Source organism: Argiope bruennichi, chromosome 9 (genome assembly GCF_947563725.1).
Source record: "Argiope bruennichi chromosome 9, qqArgBrue1.1, whole genome shotgun sequence".
Classification (NCBI taxonomy): Eukaryota; Metazoa; Arthropoda; class Arachnida; order Araneae; family Araneidae; genus Argiope; species Argiope bruennichi.
In genome coordinates, this window is record NC_079159.1 from 91040709 (window position 1) to 91049390 (window position 8682).

At 28.4% G+C, this 8682-nt stretch overlaps 1 long non-coding RNA gene across 1 annotated transcript; it reads right to left on the minus strand.

Moving 5' to 3' along the window:
* Positions 1–290: 290 nt before the first annotated feature.
* LOC129983895 (uncharacterized) lies at positions 291–4454 on the minus strand. Its single transcript, XR_008785461.1, has 4 exons — positions 4301–4454; positions 3430–3462; positions 1912–1938; positions 291–491 (listed from the first exon to the last, which is right to left on the minus strand). It is a non-coding gene; the product is annotated as an uncharacterized LOC129983895 (long non-coding RNA).
* Between the last annotated feature and the right edge of the window lie 4228 nt (positions 4455–8682).

Consider the following 8682-nt stretch of genomic DNA (forward strand, 5'->3'; position numbering starts at 1 on the left):
TATAAAAAGAATTAATCGAAAGTTTTAATACACCAGCGAGGAAACCACTCGCCAAAAGCTCGCCAAATTTTACTAAGAAAAAATTATCAAAAAATAATTACACATATGCTGCAGTTTTGAAGTTTCAATGAATCATTCATTGATCTTCTTTCTTCTAAATAGTATTTATTGCAAGGAAAATAAACAGTAAAAATTTTAAACTAAAAAAATAAAATTTGCTCCTATATATATTTCTGTTATGGTAAATGATACACGACTTTCAGTAATATTTATAATATTAAAATTTCAGATAATGCAACATAAAATTTTATTTCAAAATTTAAATACACATAATATGAATTTAAATAATGTCATAAAAGTAATTTAAAACATCTTCATTCCTATTTTATGGACATGAAAGAAGAGGGAATGGTCCTCTATATCGTTCTGCCGGGGGTCGACCATGTTTGAGACATTTTACACCCAGAACAGCAAAGCAAGGGAATCTCAACCTAAATTAAAAATAAAGTTATTACGAGGAATATTTTTGAAATTAGACTTCTAAAATTAATAAATCAAATCTTTATCAATTAAAAAAACAATAATTTGATTTATAACTTCCATCACTGCTCCTGTCTTTGAATGAGTTGTAATGCAGTACTTAAAAATGCAATGTCGTCTTCATGAAGCATTACTAAAAAATTTGTTTCTTATAGGAACACGCTTTTCTAAATATTAAATGGTATAAAAATCCGTAAATGCAAAATGCATCGTTGGATTTTCGTTGGATTTTGATTAAAAGTTAATAAGAATTAGCAAAAAGCAACCAATGGTGCGACTTTGAATGGTCGAATTTAAAAAATCGCTACTGTGTTGTTCTTTTGAATTGTTCTAATACTTTTTTTTAACAAAAAATTATCTCAATATGTTTACTTTCAGTTCTCGCAACATTTGTTTGATTTAGTCCTTAAAATTTTTAGTCCTATAGTGCCGATCTTCTTGACAATGTCATCTTCCAAGAAGCGATGTGAAACATTATTTAAGCTGTAGACGGTAAGTACTGCTCTGCTCTTCCTAACTTCAGCTGCATTTTATTTTGTTGTATTTATAATACCAATTTCGTTGACGATTTATTATTAACCTATTTATTCTGTGCAAGATCTCTTAAATGATTCCATAGCTATGCAATTATAGATAATCCTCACTCTATCAAAATCACAGATAGGTTAACGTCATTTTATAACAATTTTTCTTCCGATTATTCTAGCTATGTCGTTATTATATGTGAACCAGGAAGAGGTTTAAAATATTTCTTATTTCAATAACATAATTAATAAAAACGGTCTTGAAAAGAGCTCATTCGGGTACAAGAAAAGTAGAAATGTGGAACAGAAGTAACTCCTTTTTTTAGTTTTTAATTTGTATTTCGTTTCTAGCCACCTTAAGTACAATAAAGATATAAAATGGCTGTTCGCCACTGTATTTTAAGCATTAATTTAGTAATATCAGCCAACTTTGATGTACTATTTCTTATTACACCAAACAATAGAACTGTTTGAAATTACATTTGACTAATAAGCACAGCATTTTGTTTGGACAATTAATAACAAGCAAAATCGGTTCAGTTGATGTCTGTGTTATAACTTTATTTTGCTATACATCTAAATAAGTGAAAGGCGAAGGGTGCCATTTAATTTAGGAGTTGTGGGACAGGAGAATTATATAATGTAAAAATATCATAATAAATATAGAAAAATTCTTTAAATATCGATTATAGTGTAAAAATACTGTAATTGCTTCTAAGAATGAACAAAATTTTAAGTATCGCTGACTATGCACATATTTATGATTAAATATTTTACAATCGCATTGTGATAATTATTTATTAAACGGAAATTATAAAATGTTATATAAATTAAATAAACCGTTTACCTGCATGGAAATGATCACCTGGACCACCTACAAAAAAAATAGATGATACTTCATTAAAATTTACGTAAAAGAAATTTTTATAAAATGTGTAAAACAAGAACAGCAGCATTGTTACCACTGACATAATATGAGATTCATTTCAAAAAAATAAAATATATTTATGATAAAATGATCTTGTTTTCTGTTTTATCTCGTTTTATCCCGCGTATAGAAAATTAAATTTGATATGATTTCACACTTCCTCAATCTAGCTAATTTTGTGTTTAGTTTCGTCTTATAATGAAGGGATGTAAATACGTACATATTGAATCATTTCCTTTCCCCATAGTTTGATTTGGATCAAATTTCGGTGCAGATTTGTTCAATTGGATAAAAAAAATAATATATGAAATTTCATTGACATCGGATATGATCTGATATATGAAAGGAGAAATTCAAATGGTAGTCCATCCTTGACAATTTTGGTTTAAAATTTGATACAAATGTGAAATTTTATCGAAAGGACTGTACTTTAAATTCTTTTTTTTTTTTTAATTTCGTTAGTTATAGTGTACTTCCGAAGACGAAGAGAAAGCTTTGTATCAATCTCATACAACCAGTTTCATTCCTGGAATTGTGCTGAAATATTCACAGGTGGATAAAGACAGATAATAATTCTAAAAATGATATATATGGATTATGGGAGGTCTAAAACATGAGAATTTCGAAGAAAATGCAAAAATTTCCGAAATGGCGTATAGTCCAAAACTGTTATAAGGATATCAATATAAACTGAAAGTGCCTGTGAAATGTCGGATATTTTCGAGAAGTAGACTATTCCATGCTTTCTTTGCGAAATGCGCATAATTACGATTGATGAATTCAGTGCAACTATTGCGAAAATGGACCGTGTTCTTTCTGTTATGTATAAAGCATAATAAAGTTTTTACTATTACTATCTTGTCATTTTAGCATCTTCGTGTATGTTTTTGATTATTCGCGCGGTGTTTCCAATCGAGTCTTCCTATAAGATTTTGTCTGACAATGGCTTAACGGAGGTAAGTGGCGCCCAGGGTTTAATACGATTTTTTTTTCACCTTCTTTAAATTTGTAAGTGCAAACTACACACGAATTACAATAATATTTTTTCACCTTTTCGTACTTTCTTGCGAAAGTGACAAATAAATACTAACGTTTTGTTTCTATGGCACCCTCCAAAATTTTCACCCGGGCCCTTAACCACGCATGTGGCTTTCTATTTTGATTCTCCCCTAATCTTCCATCAACATTCTTCACCTTATTTTTCATCTCCCCCTTCAAAAAAAAATTTATTCTGAATTTTAGAGCTTTTGGAATTAACTTATCTAAGCAACTTCATTTCCTTACTGTATAATATCTGATTAAATCTGAATATTTTAGTAAAAAACAAACTTTTAAAAGTAAGATTTTAAATGCTAAAATATAGTTTAAATAAAAATAAATTTAATTGGAAAAATTGCAAAATAAATTTGTAAATATGATATCAATATTCCAAATTACCTCGGAAGTGATAATGTCTGTGGAACGCTTGAGCTGAAATAAAACAAAAACAAGATTAATAATTGAAATTAGTAATGAAACGGTATCCAATTTGTAACTAATTTGATGAAATAGTTTCTTTTTGTATTAAGCGAAAGAACATTTATTTTTATAAAATACTATTGTTTCAATAGATTGTTTTTGTTTTTTTATGCTTTTGTAAAACTTTTTCACTCATATTTATAAAGACAGAACATTGCTATTGATTTTCTGGCAATTTTCTGATGTAATCTGTGTTGAAATTATTTTATAATTATGACTTCTTGAAGAGAGCACAGCACTTTGATATTTTCTGAAATTAATTATCAGTTCATTGATTAATTTGACTTAAATTCGTATTTCATGTGATTAACGCCATCTGGTTTCAATTATCGGAAAAAGAATTACAAAATTTTATAATTTTTTAATGATGAATATTTGACAAATTAAAAACTAAAAGAAATAATAATGAAAACATTATTATTTCGTTAATATATTTTATTCACCGAAATCATTTTTATAATTATTGATGAAAAGTACTTTTTATAAAAAAGGTGGAGATCAAAATCAAATAAAACAAAGCCATAAGAAATGTCAGCCATACATTAATAATCATCATAATGAAGCACCCTGAATATTCATTAAAAATTCTAAATATAGTTTTAATTTGGTAAAATTTTATTGTAGAAAATTAAACATTCATGTTCCTCCGATTTTGCAAGGGTCTGTAGAATTTAAAAAAAAAAAAATATTTTAAGAAAAGGTTTTAAAATAATTTGTAATAGTTTTATTGGCAACTGTATAATGATTGGCATATGTACTTACTGATATTTTTGTAACTAATGATACTTACCTTGGGTTACCAAAATTACGAGGCAACACAGAGCGATTACTGCGAACTGTTTCATATTTGCTTCAGATCAGAAAACAATTCAAAGCAGGACTAGCCATCTCTTTGGACGGTATTTATTCTCTGGATTCGGCCATATTTTTTGACGTAAACTCTAAGTAAAGACATTTATGACTTTGTTCCAAATTTCTCTTCATTTAATATTGTTCGAAATTTTAAGTGAATCTCTGGTTTATTGTCCGAGATCATCAAATGAACTATTATTAGATCAAAATTCCATACAGATTATTGTTAATAATAAAACTTCTCAGTATTTTTACAGTATGTATTAAAAAAGAAATTTACTCCAGTAAAGATCATATAAAAACAATTTGAAAGATATTACTTTTATGATTTTCAGTAAAAAAGAAATCATAAATCCTAATCATAATTTATCAGAACTTATTTGTCTTTAAGAGGAAAACATTGCGTTGTAGCTCTTCTGTTTACCACACGCAATTCGTATCAGACATCTTGTTCGCTTACAAGAAATTTCCATCCCCTATTTCAGTTTTTTTCTAAATTTTTTTATTTGCTTAGCTGCCATTCTTTGGTGAAAAAAAGGAAACGTACCGCTGTTATAAAGGAAATGCGAAAAACTTTAGTGGTTTGGAAATAACTGGATCCGGACTTCCTGGCGACAATAATCGCGGTATGTTCCAAAACATTGAAATGTCTTATTTTATCAAAAAGAAGCAAACTGTAATGCAAGCTGGAGTCTTTGATTAAAAAGCTTTTTTTTTACATTATGCCTACTGCATATCTAATCGGAATTCTTTTGCTTAGCGCTGGTAAGACTAGTTCAGATAATTTCAGTTATTAGATTTAAATAGTCTTCGTTGGACACCAACGTCGTGTTACCGGCATTTGCCCAATAGTTGTCGCGGGACAACAACATGATATCACAGGACGACATGGTAATACAGTAGTTCGTTTATGATCACAAGTGTACGTGTACTAAAGGGCCAAGTCGGATTAAATGGTTTGCCTAGTAAAGCTCATAAAATTAAAAGCTCTAAAAAGAGAAAATATGAGAGTCAATGAAAACCGCTAACCTTTAAATTATAGAGTAAATCTTGATGAAGAATCCGGGAAATTGCATCAGTCACTTTTCAGTCGGTTAGAAATTAATGTCTAAATTGCAGTTCGTACTCCTTTGGAGCTATTTTTCTTGTTTTCCTTTATTAAAAATATAGACTTACCGAACAAGATAAGAATCAAGCATATGATAAGAATGGTTCTTTCCGTTGAAACTTGCTAATTCAATTTGTGGGGCTGAGTGAATTTCTAATCATTTATTAATATGGTAATTGCTTTAACCGGTAATCAAAAGCAAACATTGCTAACTTCCATAAAGAAAGGTAAAGGCTTTCATTATTTAAGAAGTCAAACATGTAAAAAGACATAAGTCATTCTTAAATCAAAGCATAAAAGACACAATCATGGAAAGGCACAAATTAGATTTACTTTACATGCTCCCTGGGGTGGGGAACGACATGTTCTCTATACAGATCTGTTTTATAAGAAAACTTTTGAAAAACACTGATCTTGGTGTTTTCGAACTGTTTCTTGCAATCTCATTTGATATTTACTCTATATTAATAATTCATTTAGTGTAATTTAACATTATTTTGGCAAATTTAATGGCAATTTTTATCATAATTTCCGGTTTCCACTTTTCTGGTAGTTATTAAAAACTCATTTTATTCATGTTTTTAATTTTAGATAAAATACATTTATTTGCTAAAAAATCGTCCTTTAAAAGTTTTATCTTGATTGTTTCACTGACTTTTTTTTCTTTTTTGTTAAATAAATGTATTCTGATTTCAGATCAAGCAATATCTTATCTTCAATGCTAGTTTAAAGGTAGATTTAAAATGTCAGAATAAAGAAATCGTCATTTTCTTGTTTATTGTTAATTAAATTTCAGAATGAATTCGTTTTTACTTCTGTAAAGAATCAAATTAAAAAAAAGTAAATTGCAACAGTAAAAATGGTCACCTCAAAGCATTTTCGCATACTTTCTCTTTTCGTTCTATAGTGATAGTGTAAACCTATATTCGGACAGGTGGACAGACATTTTTCTTCTAAAAGGATTTCGTCTGTGCAAAGGCCACATCCAATTTCATCAGTTTGGCTTAAAACGTTTTTTTTTTTTTTTTTTTTTAGTTTTCGTGTTTACAGACTGAAATATGGACAGATAAATAGACACAACGTTTTTCGAACTCGGGTAGTTTTGAAACGTGGCAACTCGCCAAAAATTCGTTATAATTTTTTGACGATTATGATACTTTCTCTATACTTCCTATACGAGAAAGTTAAAAATGAAGTAGTTTCTGGTTTGCTAAATCTTATTCCAGGGCTTGACTATACATTTAATGTCCTTTCTATTTATAAATATCCCGTGGAATAACAGCATTTTGAAAATCTTAAACATAATAATTTCATCTATTTTTAATGGTTTGTTTTCATTTTTTTAAACATCGCTTTTATATAGTTCTATTCAACTTGACTTATGTCATGTTACATGTCATGTCGTTTACAGATGATATTTTGTAACCAATTTTTTTTACTCTTTTGCTGAGCTGCTGTTGTTTCCATTTTTTACTATGCAACATTTTAATATTTCCACTTCTTAATTATCAGTTAATGAATAGTTTAATTAAATTATGATTTCATATGTTTATTATCATCTAGTAATTAGTTTGTAAAAGATAAGGAATAGAAGAAGATTACTCAAGTTACATAGTTTATTAAATCTTATCATTGCCAACATTTGAAATAAAACGCCAAAAATAAAACTTCAAGAAATAGTTGATATATTACTAAGTCAGTTACACTCTTTTAAACATGATATCAGTAAAATAAAATATTATATTACCTTCTATAATTATATATTATGTACCTATACTATATATCATTAAAATAATATATTACCTTCTAAACACGCCGCTATAAAGTTAATTTTTGCTGCTTTCTCTATATTTTTTCTATTAATATATTATATTTTACAATAAGTAAATGGTTTGTGGCTGCATAGCTCTCTTTGGGTATTCATTATATAGTTAATAAAAAGTTTATTCATTAAAACAGTGCGCTGATGCGTTATTCCCTAATTGTATATATTCATTTACAACTTATGCAACACCTTAAATCGTCTCAATCTCAGAGTCTTAAATTGTTCCTGATATGGTTAAGGATTTAGCACAATTTAACTAAATGTAGAAGTTTGAGGAAAAATTGGGTAACTAAGATAGTTTGGAATAATTACAATATCATATTCAAGGGAAAATTATGTCTTAATTTTTCCATCATAATTTCCAAAATATCAAAACGAATTTATAAGATGTGGAAACAAAGAGATATGACTGAAGTCTTAAGCAAATTTGACAAGAGTGAAGTACGATTTAATAAAACTCAAAGGCAGCATGGAATTCTTAAAACGACTCTTGGATGTCATCTTCAAGGATTAAACTTCAGGCACTCAAGGATTTGACCGAAAAATTGAAATAAGAAATGGTTAAATTTATTCTTACATTTCTTTTATTAGAATTATAGCAAATGATTTAAGGAAGTTGAAGTTGGAAATAGCTGAAAAACATCACCCTTCATAGTGTAATGTGTAAAATCGAATAGTTGGAAAACAAATGGTATTACAAATTTATAAAAGACCATCCGTCTTTGTCTTGTAAGCAGTCCCAATGTCAAGAATTAGAAATTTAAAAAAAGACTACTAATTTATGAATTCTCTGACAAGCGCGAAGCAGTACTATATGAGCACAGATTTGTTATACATCAATTCATAATGTTAATGAAACTAGTGTTTCAATGGTTCAAAATCATCAAAAATAATTATTGGGAAAGGAAGACAAATATATATATATGTCAGATTTGGACTGCATTCATTGAAGCAATAAAATAAGATTAGACTACTTTTACTTCAGTTTATTCTTTTGTATGACTTAGGTAATACGACTTAGTGTTGTACGACTTACGATGCATAATTCCAGCCTTTTTTCATTTTTGCTATTTTCATCAAAAATAGCAAATGCATAAATTTTTGGATTTATTTTACAATAAACTTTATTTTTTTAGTTTTTGATAGCAACAAGCTGATTTTTTTTCTTTGAATTTTTTTAAACTAATTTATGATTTTTCTTAAATTAATGCTTTTTGGAGTACCGTTCCCTTACACACACATCCAGCATAAATAATTTCTTCTGTTTCTAGCAGAATTTTTAATAGAAGTTGTATCCCCCCCTTCCCCTTTCTATGCATTAAATTGTGAACGAACTAGGCATGAATTTGTCATCTTTACTGAATACAGCCTGCGATCTGAAACGATT